The 20,070-nt window shown below is 42.5% G+C and overlaps 1 long non-coding RNA gene across 1 annotated transcript in view; it reads right to left on the reverse strand.

The window, feature by feature from the left end:
• Nucleotides 1–19,716, reverse strand: part of LOC137225837 (uncharacterized) — a 37,778-nt gene extending 18,062 nt beyond the window's left edge. The window contains exons 1-2 of the long non-coding RNA XR_010944053.1: nucleotides 19,616–19,716; nucleotides 18,274–18,461 (exon numbers count right to left, since the gene is read on the reverse strand). This is a non-coding gene — a long non-coding RNA (uncharacterized lncRNA). The remainder of the gene's footprint in view (nucleotides 1–18,273; nucleotides 18,462–19,615) is intronic.
• Nucleotides 19,717–20,070: the final 354 nt, after the last annotated feature.

The raw sequence follows: 20,070 nt of genomic DNA on the forward strand, positions 1-20,070 counted from the left end.
ATTGTATGGAACCTAATGAATGTTATGCAAACATTAAGATCATGATTTATACGGTAATTACAACAATGTAAAGAGATGCATAGGATAAGGTGAAATAAATATATTTTAAAGAATAATAAATAAAATTAATGCTTCTGCTTCCTCAATGATTTAATTCAACATTTTTGGAACTTTGGAATTTATTTTTTGGATGTTTGCTGTTGTTTGGGAGAACTTCAGGATGGCAGACAGAGCTAATGTGGAATGCAACCCTACCTCCTCCAAACACATAAAAATGCTATACATAATATTTGAAATATTTTAATATATAGCTGAGGTATAAAGCAAGAGGAGTGCCATAAATAAAGAGGACGCCCACAGCACAGTTGGATTTGAAGTTAGATTTCCTTGGCAGTGAGAGGCTGCCCTGGGCTTCTCTTATAAAGCCAGAGCCAGGAAAGCATAACCCCAGTAAAACTCATGCCTGGCAGAAGAACTGATCCTACGTCTTTCCAGCAATATCTCTACACTATGGAGATAGAGCACAATTTTCAATGGGAGGTGGCCATCTCTACAGCAGTCCACCCCTTTGGCTACCAGATATTGGGCACACTCTCCTTCCCACACTGAACATGCTGTCATCTCCCAAAGGAAGAAAAACCAAAGTCCCATCAAGTTACTGCATCCAGTTCAAAGTCCAGGGCTGATGAGGCACAGACCTCTTTAGATCTGGATGTGCCTCTGTGGGACCTCACAACACATGAACTAATGGACATGCTATCTTCCCTCAGACCCCTAACACTCCCACTGTACCACTGCAGATCAGGGAGAGGATAATTATGACAGAAACTTCCCTCCAGAAGAAGGCCTGATGGAGGACACACAGCAATCATTGGTCTGTAGCAATTATGAAATCTGAAGGGACAGGCATTATGAGGATTCTCTTTTCTGCCAGTTGGGGAATTTCCTTGATTAGACCTGATTCCACTTGTTGAAGAATTTCTCGATTCTTTGTGGCCCCTGCATCACCTTTCTGGAGGTTCTTCCAAGTCCGTTATCCTCCTTGGCCACATTATGGTGTGTGTTAGAGATTATGTCCTCCTTGGGAGCCTCAAGATTTCACAGCCTACTTCCTGCCTATGAAAGTTTGGGGGCCAGAGATTGTTTCAACCTGTTAAAAGCATTTTAGCCTAGGCTCACGGATTCTTCTGCAATATAACTTTCTCAAAATCTCAATTGGCTTATGATCTATTTGCTTCTTTAGTGTCATGAGCCAGGAGGCACACTCAACTTTCATTACTATTCATACCTTTCCAAAGACATCAAGTCTAGTTTACTATATTAATGTCTCATTCCCAGGCCTCTCTCTCTCTAATCACTGGCAGTTTGAAGCCATCAGACTTAAATGAGAAGAACTCAATCCTTTATTGCTGGGTTTATTACTGATTGGCCTTTGATATTCAAACCTTTTCTTAATGTCTCTTACTCTTTAAAGTTTAGGAGCAGGTGGCTTCTCCAACTCTGCCACTCTAGTTCCCCCAGACCTAGACAGGAGGAGCTACTGCCCTTAGCTCCATATTTTAGAGAGCCTCTGTGTCACTCAAGACCTGATACTCAGCCCTGGCACAACACAAACAGCTGCTCTCATATCTTACACCATTCAGGCCCCAGGAATACACTCCTCTATATCTCTTTCATATGTCATCAAAACAAAATAACTAGGGAACTTCCCGGCAATCCAGTGGTTAGGACTCCACATTTTCACTGCCGAGGGCCTGGGTTCAATTCCTGGCCAGGGAACTAAGATCCCGCAGCTGTGCAGCGCAGCCAAAACAAACCAACCAACAGAAGAACAAAGTAACTACATTGGAGTGTAATGTACCTTCATAGCCCACGGGCTGTCACTGCTGATGTCAGAGATGAACACTAGTTTGTAGTGGATGGAAGACTGGAGTAATTGAAGTGAAAGAAAAAAGACTAATTTGTCAAATCTTTTCTCTCAACATGAATGCAGTAGATTCTTGCACAACAAAGTATCATTTCCCAGTAATGTCAAATGCCCATTTTCTTTTCCTGTTCCAATTTGTAGTATTGTCAAAAGTTGCACATACTGTCAGAGAAACATTTTACAATATTAATAATTCATATTACTCTTGAATTTGTAAATATAAGGTCTAGATGCATGCATAAAGTGATACCAATATCCTTTATATTGGCAACTAGATGGAAACTGAACACTAAAATTGCAATAAAAAGTATAAAGTATCAATAATATTAAAGTTTTGAAATATTAAATTTATGCTTAATTTTGATGTATAAGTTTGATATTCATTAATTATAATTTTATTTTACCTTTTCATAGATAATTTTACTATTATGGGAGAAAATGTTTTTTGAAAATAAAATAATTTTAATTTTTGATTTTGCATCTATAAAATTTTCCATTTTGATAAAATTCTATTTAAATTTTGTATACTTTGAATAATTACTTTGCTTTTAACACTTAATATCACTAATGTCAAGAGAACAGAAATAATGTAAATTCTTATATTCACATAATTAGTGATTTCATTAAAATGAAATTATATCAAATGTCATAAATTTTGTTTCTTAATTTTCTTACTCATGTAAATATTACTGACCCACCAAAGACCACCTAAAATATGTGCAGTAATTATTAATACAGTCATCTGTGATATTTTGCTGATTCTCAGTCATAAAAATAGCTTTACATTATTTTAATTTTTTTGTTATGGAAATATATTTGTCAAGGCAGGAGGGTAGAACAGATTTTATTTAATATTTTATCTCAGTTTATAACTTTCAAATATCTAGACAACTGTATACACACCTCCTTTGTGCTCTGGCTCCAGACCTCAGAAATGTTATGGGCAGGCCTACCCACAAGGCCTCAAGTTTCAGATGCTTTTTATTCCCTTTCATTTGTGTGTGCAAACTGGACAACTCTTATCATCTTATACATTGTTTATCACCATGTCAAAGTGGGGAGGTCGGGGGAGAGAACTCTTGAGGGTCTCAAGCCAGCAATTCCAGATATCACAAATGTCATTTCTACTCACAACCAAGAACTAGTCACCTAGCTTAACCCAGGCACAAGGGGACCAAAGCTGGAGAACTGGAAAGATGTGGTCAGCACAACTGATGTGTTATTTTCCCATTTTACAGATGAGGCAATGAAAGTTTAAGAAACCAAGGTCACATGGTTACACAAGCAATAGAGTCAGAATTTAAACACAGGCAGTTTAGGTCGTGAGCCTGTTCTTTTAAACACGACATGAATCCCCTGGGAATCTGAAGAAATCTTGGGTACTGCTCTGGACATGCACAAGATGTGAAATCAGGGTTCAAGTTGATCTCAAGGACGCAAGAAACCCTAGCTGATATCTAAGAGTATTCTCACCCTAGAACTGCACACCCAGCCAAATTATCTTTTACAGGTGTTAGTGCCAACATTACCAAGAAGATAAACATCCAAGGGCTCTGGAGGTTCATTCCCTCACCTCTCCCAGTAGCTTAACAAGAAGTCCATTCAAACGGTAATCACATCTACAAAATACCTTCACAGCAGCAACATCTAGACTGGTGTTTGACCAAACAACTGGGCACCACAGCCTAGCCAAATCTACCATAAAAAACTCACCATCACATTGGTTCAAGATGGCGGAGTAGAAGGACGTGCTCTCACTCCCTCCTACAAGAGCACTGGGATCACAACTAACTGCTGAACAATCATTGGCAGGAAGACACTCGAACTCACCAAAAAAGATACCCCACATCCAAAGACAAAGGAGAAGCCACAATGAGACGGTAGGAGGGGCGCAATCACAATAAAATCAAATCCCATAACTGCTGGGTGGGTGACTCACAAACTGGAGAACACTTACACCACAGAAGTCCACCCACTGGAGTGAAGGTTCTGAGCCCCATGTCAGGCTTCCCAACCTGGGGATCCGGCAACAGGAGGAAGAATTCCTAGAGAATCAGACTTTGAAGGCTAGCGGGATTGGATTGCAGGACTTCGACAGGAGTGGGGGAAACAGAGACTCCACTCTTGGAGGGCACACACAAAGTAGTGTGCGCATCAGGACCCAGGGGAAGGAGCAGTGACCCCACAGGAGACTGAACCAGACCTACCTGCTAGTGTTGCAGGGTCTCCTGCAGAGGCGGTGGAGGGTGGCTGTGTCTCACTGTGAGAACGAGGACACTGGCAGCAGAAGTTCCAGGAAATACTCCTTGGCGTGAGCCCTCCCAGAGTCCACAATTAGCCCCACCAAAGAGCCCAGGTAGGCTCCAGTGTTGGGTTGCCTCAGGCCAAACAACCAACAGGGAGGGAACTCAGCCCCACCCATCAGCAGACAAGCAGATTAAAGTTTTACTGAGCTTTGCCCACCAGAGCAACAGCCAGCTCTACCCAGCACCAGTCCCTCCCATCAGGAAAATTGCACAAGCCGCTTAGATAGCCTCATCCACCAGAGGGCAGACAGCAGAAGCAAGAAGAACTACAATCCTGCATGGAACAAAAACCACATTCACAGAAAGATAGACAAGATGAAAAGGCAGAGGGCTATGTACCAGATGAAGAAACAAGATAAAACCACAGAAAAACAACTAAATGAAGTGGAGATAGGCAACCTTCCAGAAAAAGAAATCCGACTAATGATAGTGAACATGATCCAGGACCTCGGAAAAAGAATGGAGGCAAAGACTGAAAAGGTGCAAGAAATGTTTGACAAACACCTAGAAGAATTAAAGAACAAACAAACAGAGATGAACAATACAATAACTGAAATGAAAACTACAGTAGAAGGAATCAATAGCAGAATAATGGAGGCAGAAGAACGGATAAGTGACCTGGAAGACAGAATGGTGGAATTCACTGCTGCGGAACAGAATAAAGAAAAAAGAATGAAAAGAAATGAAGACAGCCTAAGAGACCTCTGGGACAACATTAAACATGCCAACATTCACATTACAGGGGTCCCAGAAAGAGAAGAGACAGAGAAAGGACCAGAGAAAATATTTGAAGAGATTATAGTAGAAAACTTCCCTAACATGGAAAAGGAAATAGCCACCCAAGTCCAGGAAGCACAGAGTCCCATACAGGATAAACCCAAGGAGAAACACGCTGAGACACATAGTAATCAAACTGGCAAAAATTAAAGACAAAGAAAAATTATTGAAAGCAGCAAGGGAAAAATGACAAAGAACATACAAGGGAAACTCCCATAAGGTTAACAGCTGATTTCTCAGCAGAAATTCTACAAGCCAGAAGGGAGTGGAATGACATATTTAAAGTGATGAAAGGGAAGAACCTACAACCAAGATTACTCTACCTGGCAAGGATCTCATTTACATTTGATGGAGAAATCAAAAGCTTTACAGACAAGCAAAAGCTAAGAGAATTCAGCACCACCAAACCAGCTCTACAACAAATGCTAAAGGAACTTCTCTAAGTGGGAAACACAAGAGAAGAAAAAGACCTACCAAAACAAACCCATAACAATTTAAAAAATGGTAATAGGAACATACATCAATAATTACCTTAAGCGTGAATGGATTAAATGCTCCAACCGAAAGACACAGGATTGATGAATGAATACAAAAACAAGACCCATATACATGCTGTCTACAGGAGACCCACTTCAGACCTAGGGACACATACAGACTGAAAGTGAGGGAATGGAAAAAGATATTCCATGCAAATGGAAATCAAAAGAAAACTGGAGTAGCAATACTCATATCAGATAAAATAGACTTTAAAATAAAGAATGTTACAAGAGACAAGGAAGGACACTACATAATGATCAAGGGATCAATCCAAGAAGAAGATATAACAATTATAAATATATATGCATCCAACATAGGAGCACCTGAATATATAAGGCAACTGCTAACAGCTAGAAAAGAGGAAATCAACAGTAACACAGTATTGGTGGGGGATTTTAACACCTCACTTACACCAAAGGACAGATCATCCAAACAGAAAATTAATAAGGAAACACAAGCTTTAAATGACACAATAGACCAGATAGATTTAATTGATATTTATAGGACATTCCATCCAAAAACAGCATATTACACTTTCTTCTCAAGTGCACACGGAACATTGTCCAGGATAGATCATATCTTGGGTCACAAATCAAGCCTCAGTAAATTTAAGACAATTGAAATCATATCAAGCATCCTTTCTGACCACAATGCTATGAAATTAGAAATCAGTTACAGGGAAAAAAAAGTAAAAAATACAAACACATGGAGGCTAAACAATACACTACTAAATAACCAAGAGAACACTGAAGAAATCAAAGAGGAAATCAAAAAATACCTAGAGATAAATGACAATGAAAACACGATGATCCAAAACCTATGGGATGCAGCAAAAGCAGTTCTAAGATGGAAGTTTATAGCAATACAATCCTATCTCAAAAAACAACAAACATCTCAAATAAACAATCTAACCTCACACCTAAAGGAACTAGAGAAAGAAGAACAAACAAAACCCAAAGTTATTAGAAGGAAAGAAATCATAAAGATCAGAGCAGAAATAAATGAAATAGAAACAAAGAAAACAATAGCAAAGATCAATAAAACTAAAATCTGGTTCTTTGAGAAGATAAACAAAATTGATAAACCATTAGCCAGACTCATTAAGAAAAAGAGGGAGAGGACTCAAATCAATAAAATTAGAAATGAAAAAGGAGAAGTTACAACAGACATCACAGAAATACAAAGCATCCTAAGAGACTACTACAAGCAACTCTGTGCCAATAAAATGGACAACCTGGAAGAAATGGACAAATTCTTAGAAAGGCATAAGCTTCCAAGACTGAACCAGGAAGAAATAGAAAATATGAACAGACCAATCACAAGTAATGAAACTGAAACTGCGATTAAATATCTTCCAACAAACAAAAGTCCAGGACCAGACGGCTTCACAGGTGAATTCTAGCAAATATTTAGAGAAGAGCTAACACCCATCCTTCTCAAACTCTTCCAAAAAATTACAGAGGAGCACTCCCAAACTCATTCTACGAGGCCACCATCACCCTGATACCAAAACCAGACAAAGATACTACAAAAAAGAAAATTACAGACCAATATCACTGATGAATATAGATGCAAAAATCCTCAACAAAATACTAGCAAACAGAATTCAACAACACATTAAAAGGATCATACACCACAATCAAGTGGGATTTATCCCAGCGATGCAAGATTCTTCAATATACGCAAAGTCAATCAATGTGATACACCATATTAACAAATTGAAGAATAAAAACCATATGATCATCTCAATAGATGCAGAAAAAGCTTTTGACAAAATTCAACGCCCATTTACGATAAAAACTCTCCAGAAAGTGGGCATAGAGGGAACCTACCTCAACATAATAAAGGCCATATATGGCGAACCCACAGCAAACATCATTCTCAATGGTGAAAAACTGAAAGCATTTCCTCTAAGATCAGGAAAAAGACAAGGATGTCCACTCTCACCACTATTATTCAACATAGTTTTGGAAGTCCTAGCCATGGCAATCAGAGAAGAAAAAGAAATAAAAGGAATACAAATTGGAAAAGAAGAAGTAAAAGTGTCACTGTTTGAAGATGACATGATACTATACCTAGAGAATCTCAAAGATGCCACCAGAAAACTCCTAGAGCTAATCAATGAATTTGGTAAAGTTGCAGGATACAAAATTAATGCACAGAAATCTCTTGCATTCCTATATACGAATGATTAAAAATCTGAAAGAGAAATTAAGGAAACACTCCCATTTACCATTGCAACAAACATAATAAAATACCTAGGAATAAACCTACCTAGGGAGACAAAAGACCTGTATGCAGAAAACTACAAGACAGTGATAAAAGAAATTAAAGATGATACCAACAGATGGAGAGATATACCATGTTCTTGGATTGGAAGAATGAATACTGTGAAAATGACTATACTACCCAAAGCAATCTACAGATTCAATGCAATCCCTGTTAAAGTACCAATGGCATTTTTTACAGAACTAGAACAAAAAATCTTATAATTTGTAAGGAGATACAAAAGACCCCAAATAGCCAAAGCAGTCTTGAGGGAAAAAAACTGAGCTGGAGGAATCAGACTCCCTGACTCCAGACTGTACTACAAAGCTACAGTAATCAGGACAATATGGTACTGGCACAAAAACGGAAATATAGATCAATGGGACAGGACAGAAAGCTCAGAGGTAAACCCATGCACCTATGGTCAACTAATCTATGACAAAGGAGGCAAGGATATACAATGGAGAAAAGACAGTCTCTTCAGTAAGTGGTGCTGGGAAAACTGGACAGCTACATGTAAAAGAATGAAATTAGAACACTCCCTAACACCATACACAAAAATAAACTCAAAATGGATTAGAGACCTAAATGCAAGACCAGACACTATAAAACTCTTAGAGGAAAACACAGGAAGAACACGCTTTGACATAAACCACAGCAAGATCTTTTTTGATCCACCTCCTAAAGTAATGGAAATAAAAACAAAAATAAACAAATGGGACCTAATGAAACTTAAAAGTTTTTCCACAGCAACGGAAACTACAAACAAGACGAAAAGACAACCTTCAGAATGGGAGAAAATATTTGCAAACGAATGAACGGACAAAGGATTAATCTCCAAAATACAAAAACAGCTCATGCAGCTCAATATTAGAAAACAAACAACCCAATCCAAAAATGGGCAGAAGACCTAAATAGACATTTCTCCAAAGAAGACATACAGATGGCCAAGAAGCACATGAAAAGCTGCTCAACATCACTAATTATTAGAGAAATGCAAATCAAAACTACAATGAGGTATCACCTCACACCAGTTAGAATGGGCATCATCAGAAAATCTACAAACAACAAATGCTGGAGAGGGTGTGGAGAAAAGGGAACCCTCTTGCACTGTTGGTGGGAGTGTAAATTGATACAGTCACTATGGAGAACAGTATAGAGGTTCCTTTAAAAACTAAAAATAGAACTACCATATGACCCAGCAATCCCACTACTGGGCATATACCCTGAGAAAACCATAATTCAAAAAGACACATGCACCCCAATGTTCACTGCAGCACTATATTCAATAGCCAGGACATGGAAGCAACCTAAATGCCTATAGACAGACGAATGGATAAAGAAGATGTGGCACATATATACATATATACAATGGAATATTACTCAGCCATAAAAAGGAACAAAATCGAGTCATCTGTAGAGACATGGATGGATCTAGAGACTGTCATACACAGTGAAGTAAGTCAGAAAGAGAAAAACAAATATCATATATTAATGCATATATGTGGAACCTAGAAAAATGGTACGGATGAACTGATTTGTAGGGCAGAAACTGAGACACAAATGTAGAGAACAAACGTATGGACACCAAGGGGGGAAAGTGGCGGGGGTGGTGGTGGTGGTGGGATGAATTGGGAGACTAGGATTGACATATACACACTAATATGTATAAAATAGATAACTAATAAGAACCTGCTGTGTAAAAAAATAAAATTAAAAAAAATTAAAAAAAAAAAGTCTCTTCAGCAGGCTTAAGTGAGCCCAGTAGAAGAACAAGTTAAAACTGAAGGCTGAGCTCTGGAGGCTTTTATCAGCCTCCTCAACCAGGAAACCCCACTGTTATACCCACTAAGTGTTCCTCACTTCCTCCCATCTTCCCTATAAATATACAAAGTACTTTGGGGCCTCCCCTCCTGAAAACTGGTCCATATGCATGCAGTCCACCTTTCTGTGGAGTAATCACCCTTCTGTGGAGTAATGAGTGCTCAGGCCACTGGTGCCCTGTGCTACTTCTCTGTAAGTTTTTCTCAATAAAATAATCTTAAATCTATATTACATGACACTAGTGACATGTGGACCCATTCACCGTAAGACACATTTTTGAATACCCAGGAATCCAGAATGTATGCTACACACATACATTTTTTCTAAAAAAATATTACCTAGGGAAGGAAAAAGAATCAGAATAAATAAGTTACAAAACACGAAGATCTGTTATATCAAAAAGAGTTATGAAAAATAAAACCAATAAAATGTGTTAAGTCCAAATATTGATACTGTGTCTGTGAATTTAAGTGGAACTGTTTAAAGAAGTCGTTAAATGTTATAGGCATAAACTACAAAAAAAATTAATCAACTGGAACAAAAGCTCAACATGGTTTCAACAAATCTTGAAAGCTACGGTGGGGTTATGCACCCACAAGAATGAAATTGTACTAAAATTCTTGTTTTGTTCTGAAGACTGATAGTTCTCCCCAATATCCATTCTCCCCGACTTAAATAGCATTAGAATTTTTAGTGGCATTTGGCCTTTAAGCTACAGATTAATATATCAGGCAGGGTCCACTCAGGAAAGCTGAAAGCCAAACCATATTTAAACAAAGAGAATTTAATATAGGGAATTAGTTTAACAGATGTTGGAAGACTGAAAAGTCCAAGAGGGAATGTGGCAGTAAAACAGAGGTAATAACTCCAGGAAGCAGCTACAAGTCCTTGGGCTGGAGGAACAAAGAGAAGAAATTGAAGTTGTAGAACCTAAACGTTCAGAGAAAGGGTCCCCTGGAGCTGTGACTCAGACCTCTGAGGTGAGGGCGATGAGGCTGGTTCTGGGAGTGGCAAAAGAAGTTGGAGATTAGAACCAATTGGTGCTACTGGGGTGCATGACCATTCCCAGAGTGACATGAAAAGGATAGCCAGCAAATAAGGAAGAAACACTCCCCTCTCCCCTTCTCCTACCTTCCAGCGTCCCTGCACGGCATCCTCTTGGTGGAACTTATCACAAAGTCAGCTGACAAAGAAGAAACGTAGTGTGCAGAGTCCCAATCCCAGCATCAAAAACCAGAAATTAGGGCTTCCCTGGTGGCACAGTGGTTGAGAGTCCGCCTGCCGATGCGGGGGACATCGGTTTGTGCCCCGGTCCAGGAAGATCCCACATGCCGCGGAGCGGCTGGGCCCGTGAGCCATGGCCGCTGAGCCTGCGCGTCCGGAGCCTGTGCTCCGCAACGGGAGAGGCCACAGCCATGAGAGGCCCGCGTACCGCAAAAGAAAACAAAACAAAACAACCCCAGGGGCCTCCGTGGTGGCGCAGTGGTTGGGGGTCCGCCTGACAATACAGAGGACTACGGGTTCGTGCCCCGGTCTGGGAGGATCCCACGTGCCGCGGAGCGGCTGGGCCCGTGAGTCATGGCCGCTGGGCCTGCGCGTCCGGTAAAACTCCAGAATTTAGAAGGGTGGAAATGGATCTGAGAGACAAGCATTCAATAGCCGCACAATTGCTTTTCCCAGCCTCCCTTGCTACTGGGGCGGGCAGGTGAGGACGTTGTGGTTGACTGAATGAATGGAAATCACATGTGCATTTGTTTGGTCATGCCCTTCCTTTTTTCCCTTTTCCCTGGCTGCGATGTTCACATGGAGGTGAGCCATGATGACCATGCAGATGAGGTTAACAACTTACAGGTGGTGGAGTAATAAATTAAAAGGGGCTGAGTCCCTGAAATCACAGAGCCATAGTACATTAATGCAGAAAAATGTTAATTCAGCAGAAATCGTGAAATTGAAAAGGGAAAAAAAAATACTACATAATAGACAGAAAGTTGGGTGAAATAGCAACCAACCTCCAACTTTATTCTCTGTACAAGAGATGCATATAAAACAAAAAGAGAGAAGGTTGACAATAAAGACATGAAAAAAAAGGTATGCTAGGGAAAAGCAAACTAATAAAATTGGGGGTTGGGGAATGTTCAAAGTCTAAAGTATTAAATGAGACAAAAACATTTAAAATAGTAAAAATTTATCAAAACTATAAATAAGTCTTCTATTCTGAGCAACACATCACCAAAATATGTTGTAGCAAAGTGAACCATGGATAAACTGGATCCCAAGAATTTTTTAATTCTTGAAGAGAGACTGCAAAGGAATTGGATTTCAGCTTTTGAAATCCAATTCAATTCAGCTTTTGATGTTCCAAACATACTCTTATATTAAACAGTCCAGAATTTGAGAAATGTATTCATAATTATCGGGTAATTATTCATTTGAGTCTATGAAGCCTCTGTGAGGAGACTGGGTTTTGCCTTGATCGGAAGGATACTTTCACTGTCAGTCATTCTGGGAACAGCTCAGCCCACGCAGAGACAAAGCTTTGGGTTGGAGAGAGGAGGCCGTGATCTGGGGTGTGGAGATGCCTGGTGTGAGCTACTCCTTGCTCAGGTGGTCTGAGAGTGAAGCAGGCTAGGGACCCTGGGAAGATCTGGCCTATTTAGAAGTTGTTGTTCCTTTGTGCTTTTTTATTTCTGTATGGTACTTTTTCCATGATCCCTGTGGGCCTTTGGGACCGTCTGGAGTCTTTTTAAATGTTCCCCCTGACCTCAGCTTTCACTGTGGGTGATTGAGGCAAAGCTGGTGCAGGGAGATCAGCAGCCTGAGAGCACAGTCCAGCACAGCAGGCTGGTGGCCAGTGACCATCCGAGTGTCTGTTCAGCCTCTCGGTTCCCACACCACCTCAGCACTCTTTGGGCTCCTTAACCAGATGTGGTTGCCACTGGCAGCTGGCTGGGCCTGTGTACACTGGGTCTGCAGTTGCCTGCCATCACCCTGGCCAACGAGGCTCCAGGCCCAGGACCTCATTACCAGCCCACCTCCTACTCCAAGAGGAAGGGCCCCCAGGCTAAGTGCCCACAGTCCTGGGCTGGGGCTCCTCCTGTAGCCAGATTTTTTTCTTTGCTTATATTGTGGGGAGGTGGGGGAGGGTAATCTTTAATCATCGATTTGGAGGAGCTCTTTAAACTGTGTAAAAGTGGCTGCTGGGTTCACAGGAGGGAAAGCCCCAAGACCACCAAGCTGTGGTCATCAAGTAGAGTCCTAGGTTAAACACTTGGTTCCCAAGGTTCTTTGGTTTGTTTCTTGCCAACTGATCCCAAATTGCCCCCTGCTCCAATGTCTGCTGTGGGATCTTAGGGGGATAACTGTCAGTGGGGTTAGGTAAGGAGTTGGCCTAAATGTGGAGCCCACTGGGTGATTTCAGGACTTTGTTGAGCCTGTTTGTTTTCCCACGGGTCACAAGATGAGATGATTCTGAGCTGTGATGGGTGCTCCAATCAGAGAAACACTGGCAGCAGGTGAGGTGGATGACGTGAGATGAGAGTTAATGGGGGCTCATTTGGGAGCAGGACAGGTGTTGGGAGGCAGTACAGATGGCTGAAATCTGGGTGGCATGCTATGGGGTCCCTGCTGTGTCACCCTCACTCTTCAGCAAAGTCAAAGAGCATCACACAATATTGAACGTTTTTGGAGTCCTTAGGACAATGCAGAGGGCTGGAGCTTCACGTGTGGGTCTGATCCACACCTGAACCAAGGAGAGCTGGACTCACGAGCACAGAAAGCAGCAGGAGAACATAGTGGAAGTAGTGGGGAGGCTTTCAAGTACTCATAGTTTCTCGAATTTGGGTTCGGTCCAAGTTTCATCAAGATTTCTGGAGAAACACAGAGGCCTCAAGCAATGAAGAGTCTAAGGATATTTCTTGTAGTGGCCTCCAAATTAGCAGAGGTCCTGGATCACAGAGACCCAGCAGGAAAAAGACGACACACTTAAATTACGTAATGTGAGGAGCATTTAATAAAGGAATTATATACAAAGAGCAGGGCGTGGAGGTTCTGCAAGTTCAGTGACTGGGGCTAGTTACTGCGAGGGCAAAGACAGTGAGTAGTTACTGAAACCCAGAGAAAGAGAGAGAGCTGTGTGGTGAGGGCTGCCTGACAGATCCTGGGAAATTCAGTTGAGAGCTGCAGCCAGCCCCCAGTGACCCCACAGGAAGGGACCTGGATGAACAAATATCCCAACCTCTTTTTCCACCTCCCTCCAATCTCCTGTCCACTGGCCAGACTCAAACGGAAGCCAGAGGACAAAGGAAACTGTCCATCCAATCTACACAAGTCAATCCCCCGGGGCACAAACCAAGATGGAGACAAGATGGAGACAAGGTGGACATTGGGCCTGGGCTGGGGGAGGGAGAGCCAACAGCAGATGTCCTGCACAACTCCTGTATGGTATTTAGTTTTCTAACAGAAATAGCAATGAACTTGAAAGAATGCACTTGTACTTAATCTCTGCTATTTATCAAGCATTCTGTACCAAAAACTTCACAACATTAAAAAAAAAATGTTCTGTTTGCCATAACAACCCTGGGGGTAGGGGTGGGGGGCAGATACTGGTATTACAGGTGAGATAGCCAATGTTCAGAGAGGTCAAGAGGTGTGCCCAAGGTCACAGAGGTGGTCAGTAGCAGGATTAGTGTTCAAACCCAAGATGCATAGAGAGCAAAAGGAAGGCTTTGGGTTGATACATAAAATCCTATCTTACCGCTTCTAATGAGAAAGAAAAAATGTATTTATTTTACTTAAATAGCTGTTCTATTAGCTTGGAGTATCGTAAGAGATTGATAATTTCGGTTGTTAACAGAGTGTTTTTAGTAATGAATTTGCAGAAAACCTGGTATGTCTAGCATAGGAGTGATAGGCACTATTAAATGGGACTAAAAAAGGCTAGTAAGCACCTTTAAAGGGGAATTTGATTATTTTTTAAATATGAAATTTTAATTTTTTTAAAAAAGGTGCAAGAATTGCAAATACAAAGTGACTTCTCAGTCAGGCAAACATTCATACTTCTCTCTTGCATAGGACCTGCTTCCTGCATCACTACCTTCCCCAGGTCCTTTTGAGGGGAAGAAAAGAAAGACCTACTCATCTCCATTTCATTTCAGGACAAGCAGGACATTATGTAACACTCAAGAAAAGCAAAGTTTTCATTTTATACCATAGCTGGTCTAGAGAATTGGAATGAGTTGGAAAGCAAATATTAGGACTGAACTGCAGCTGGTAGCATGTTTACCTTACAGTACATTTCCTTCTGAAAAGGTGAATCAAAAGAAATTTACTTTTGCATGAATTGAACAAAACACCACCGAGGGGCAGTCAAAAATATTTTAAAAGTGAAGAGAACATAAGTTCCTTGTAGAAAATTTGGAATCAATTCACTATCAGCTTATTTTACCAGGTAACTTTAGTTAAATATTAAAAAAGGGCTTACATAATTCGGGTTTTGGGGGGCTATAACTGTAAAATGTTGGGCAGATAAATTCCTGTTGTACCCAAATACCCCTGAATACTCCTTTCTTAATGCATGTGTTCCAGTGCAGTATACACAGGCAATGGGACACACTCTCTGCTTGGAAGCCCAGAAAAATACCCTCCCCACATTTCAAATTGTTCATTTTCAAAACTAGCAGGTGATGATACTTTGCTTCACTGGATGTACCAATGAGCCCTGCAGTGTCCCTTCTCTGTGTAGCCCCAAGAGTCACCTCCACTCTTCTCAAAACTTTCATCCACGTGCCCACCTCTCTGAAAGAGATCCTCTGCCTACGACTTCACAGAGAAAAGGGGAGTCGTCACATGCGAACTCACTCGACTTCCTGCCACTGAAGCTACACACTTCCCTCCTGCCGTGTCCAGGTCCCTCCCTGCTGAGTCATGCCCAGCTTCGTTACAATGAGCTGTCTCTCCCATCCTATAAGCAGACAAACCTCAAACTTATTCAGTGACCGCTGAATAAGCGGTCTACCGCCTCTACCTTTAGTCCTATTTTCCTTCTTTACAGGTTATCTGCCTTTGCTGTCCCCAATTCTTTATCTGCCATTTGTTCCTTAACCAAATGAAATCTGGGCACTTAAGGCTTCTCTGCAGCATTGACCTCCAGTGGCCATTCCTTCCTCACTGAAGAGATTTTTGTCCCTTGGCTTCTATGGCACTGTCCTGGTTTCCCCTCCACCCTCACTTCCCACGTTCCTCTTCATCTGCTTGCCCTTCAAACGTTGGTGTGCCCTGGAGATGGCCTTCAGCTCTCGGTGTTTAACCCGCTCCCTTGGCTTAATTTTCTGGTGGACTGAAGGAGTCTGCCACCCAAACGCCTACCTCATTGTTGTTCAAAGTATTTAGTACATTCTTTTCATTGTTCATTTATACTCTGCCTTGTTGCAAAATAGAATTGAACTGTAACTATGTGTCTATAAAAGCAAGAACTATGTGCTATGTATTATGCCCAACAACTTTAAACGATTTATCTCATCTAATTCTCACAGCAAACTCATGAATCAGGTTCTACTTCTTTCATCTATTTTGCAAATTAAAACACCAAGGCTCTGAGCAGATAAATAATTTTTCCAAGGTCATACAGTTAGAAAGTAATAGACCTAGGATTCTACCATGGGGTAACGTTTTAATATTAAATTATATAATTTTTATTTCTTTACCCTACTCCTCTCACCCCAACCATTAAGCAGTCATTGTTTTCTAGGTGCATGACCTATGGGAACAGTCTAGAACAAAGAAGTTATAGCTCAATTTTGCCTATCAAAACAGACATTTCTAAAGCCTGTGGTAGAAAAAAAAAGTAATGAGAGGCCTGGCTTTCTCCTGTAAGAACTAAGCATTTGAATGAGACAAGGATTCTTGCTATACCTCCAAACACTGAGAATTAAGCTTGGAAATTTACAGAATGTACCAAGAACCACCGAGAAGAGAAACTGCAGAATGTGACATACAGGTCATGCTTCCTGAGTTGGGGAGGAACTTGGGAAGATTTGGGGGGATGAGTACTTAAGACATGTGAGAGCCTGTTCCTTGAACCCCACTTTGGGGCCAACATTCTGATATAAGGGAGTGATGTCCAGGAGACAAGTGTGGGGAAATTCAAAGCAGATGGGCTTGTTTCCTGCTTTTTAGTACATGGCAAAGAAAGTCTGCAATTCTCCCAGAGATGCCCTGTGTTGGAATGGTGCCAGAATAACACGACCCCAGGAGCTGGATTAGCAGTGGATGTGAGAGCTGTTTAGATGGATGTGTCCCAGGATAGCTTCACAGAGGCCTGGACCCTCCAGAAGGGGACAGGGAATGCAGCTAAGAGATCCTGGACTCCAAAGGAGGGGCACAGAAGTGCTGAGAGACTTGGGAGCCTGGAAGAGATATAGGGTCAGGACAATGGGGTCTCAAAAAAGCTGGAGGCAAGACTCACCAACCTCAGCAGCGAAGCCTGTGTACAGCGATCAAAATCCAGGTGGCTCTAGCCCACTAGAGGGACTAGACTTCAAGGTATACCCGCAAAGACAGAATGACAGCTTGGGGTCTGGGCCACCCTTCCTCATTGCTATTATGTAATTTGAGGTTCCCTCTGAGCCAAAATGTCACTGGGGAAGAACAGAATGGAAGCAGGCACATCCCCTGAAAGATGGAATACTCACACCAAAGAAACATAGTAAACTTAGCGGAGACTGGGGCTTAGGAGAGAGGAATTTAGGAAAGAGTGAGGTGAGAGTCTAGGCACAGAACTGTCAAGTCATGGAAAAGTTCCCCATGTCACATGTCCCCTGGAGTTGTCTCTGTTTTTCTGCTTTGTCCCTTGGAGTGACTGGTCACAGCAAGCCTGGTGGCCAACCGGCCTGGACGTAGCTGGAATGGGACTCTCATCACTGCTGCTCATATTATTTTTGCTTTTTTCCTCATTTTATTCGTTTGGCAGATTGGGGGTCAAAAATACTTTGGGGAGTAGTAAGAAATAAAGTTTAAAAGCTAATTAATTTGAAACCATGGTTGTGAGAGTTTGTCTTTGCTGAATATTTCTGGATATAATCAAACAACTCAGGATAAAGCAGAAGGGACAGGCTCCTTCTCTCGGTGCCCATGGAGTTCTTCCCTAAAACACGAAGTTTCTCTTCTAGTTATGTTCTGGGGTACCCTCACCAAATTTTTCATTAATGTGTGTAATCTGTGTGTGTGTGCATTCCTCAAGACCCAGTGGAACCTGAGTGATGAGAACAACGCAGAAACCAGTATACTGAACAAGTCATAAGGAACAGACCCCTCAGGTGGTGCAGCAGACACCAAGGTCTTCTACCCACTCGCATTCCAACCCTCTTCTTGGTCCCTTCAGTCCTGACTTTGTTCAGGAATCACGCGTACGTGTGCTTCAGGGAACTCGGGTCCCCAGCTAAATCAATCCCTATACTCCCAGGCCTCTTGCCAGTGATTAGTTTAGTGATGGACTAAATTCTTTCCAATAATACAGAAAGCAATGGCTGCTGAGTAGGTCCTGGGAGAGTTTGGGAAGGGCATCTATTCATTTGCCAGGGCTGGTGTAACGAATTACCACAGACTGGGTGGCTTAAGTAACAAAATATATTGTCTCACAGTTCTGGAGGCTGGAAGTCTGAAATCAAGATGTCGGCAGGTCTGGTTCCTTCCTGGGGCTGTGAGGGACAATCTGTTCCAGGCTTCTCTCCTTGGCTTGTAGATGGCCGTCTTCATGTTCACATGGCTTTCTCCCTGTGTCTTCACATCGTCTTCCCTCTGTGTGTTTCTCTGTGTCCAGATGTTCCCTTTTTATAAGAGAAGACATAGAGATAACAGAGAGGGAGGCCATGTGAAGCCGAGCCAGAGTGGAGTGTTGCAGCTACAAGTCAAAGAATGGCAAAGACTGCAGTAACCCCAGAAGGCAGGAGAAAGGCACGGAACAGATTCCCCCCTCAGAGCCTCCAGAAGGAAGCAACTCTGCTCATACCTTGTTTCAGTTCTGGCCACCAGAACAGTGACAGAAGACATTTCTGTGTTTTAAACCACCCAGTCTGTAGTAATTTGTTATGCCAGCCCTATCGCACAACCTGTGTGGCCAAAAGCACTGCATTCACACAAACAGAAGCTCCTCTGAATTGGCTGAAAACTGTCATACCTGCGATAAAATCGCCAAAAAGTAAGCTGAACGCTGACTCTCAGCAGACATGCAGGAGTCACCAGGAAAGCCAGCTCCTGCACAACCAGGCTCAGCCACCCACAGCAGGATCGACGTGCTGGGTGCAGAGCCTGCCGTAGCAGTGATGACTGCTGTCCCTGGGACCTGGGGAAAGGAGCCCAAGTCTCACAGAAGGGGAAAGTGGACAGAAAGCACTAAAGTGGCCAGAGGAGACCAAGAACAGAAACTAGCCCTGGCTAGTTAGCTGACAACATCACACTTTAGGACAATGGGGCTAGGAAGCTGCCACTGGTTCTGCTACCCCTGGACACTTAACACTGCACTGTTGTCCCAGTAAATAATTTCTCAGTGGTCCCTTCATCTTTGAATTATTGCACAAGAGTTAAAGCCGCAGGTGGCAGCATCTGACTGGCTGAGCCCAGGTCCCCAGATGCCCATGCTAACTCCTGAGGGATGGAGAGAGAGAGAGGTTACCTGTCGGCTCCCGGTTCTGTCGTGGGAGGGAGGCCTTTTCCCACCCAGCCTTATGCAGTGGAAGACTCACCCAACATAGAAATAAAGTTTGGATGCTGAGTGGGCAAAGGAACTAACAAGCAGCCCCAACAGTGAAACTACGCAATGGAAGCATCAGAAACAAAACCGAGTAGGAGCTGGAACCAGAAATGCGGAGGTCTGCTTCTCAGCTGAAATGGTCTGGGAAATGAAGGGAAACTTCATTGATTTAGATAGGAATGACTGTAAATTTGTTTCCATTTCACTGGGCAAGGGCGGACTGAACAATACCTTGTAGGGAGCACTTGAATGAAAAACTTCAGGTTTGGCAACGCTCCCGAGGCCCCGGACAGCAGACGCAGCTCTCAGAACTCCCGCGACCGGGAAAGGGGCAGGCGGCTGTGCGCATGCGTACCGCGGGGCGTGGACTCGGGGTCCCCCTGCTGGCGCGGATTTTCTCCAACTTCCCTTTCGCTGAGCCTTCAGTGCGCAGGGCTCACAGTGCCCAGCAGCCCGGGGGTTAGTAAAAGTGGGCCCAGCTGCAAAGTCTAGCGTGGGTTCCCCAAATAAGAGCGAAGAAGGGGTGGTTAATCAAGAACGGAGTTCTTGGTGGGTCGGGATGGGGACTGGAAGCTGGGTGTTTTTTCATTTCAGGATGCACAAGACACCTCAGGGCTGAAGCAGAGAATTTCTGTGGTCCTGAGACTGGGTGCAGAGCTGACACTGTGGCTCTCAGGAGTCTGCCC

Source organism: Pseudorca crassidens, chromosome 6 (genome assembly GCF_039906515.1).
Source record: "Pseudorca crassidens isolate mPseCra1 chromosome 6, mPseCra1.hap1, whole genome shotgun sequence".
Classification (NCBI taxonomy): Eukaryota; Metazoa; Chordata; class Mammalia; order Artiodactyla; family Delphinidae; genus Pseudorca; species Pseudorca crassidens.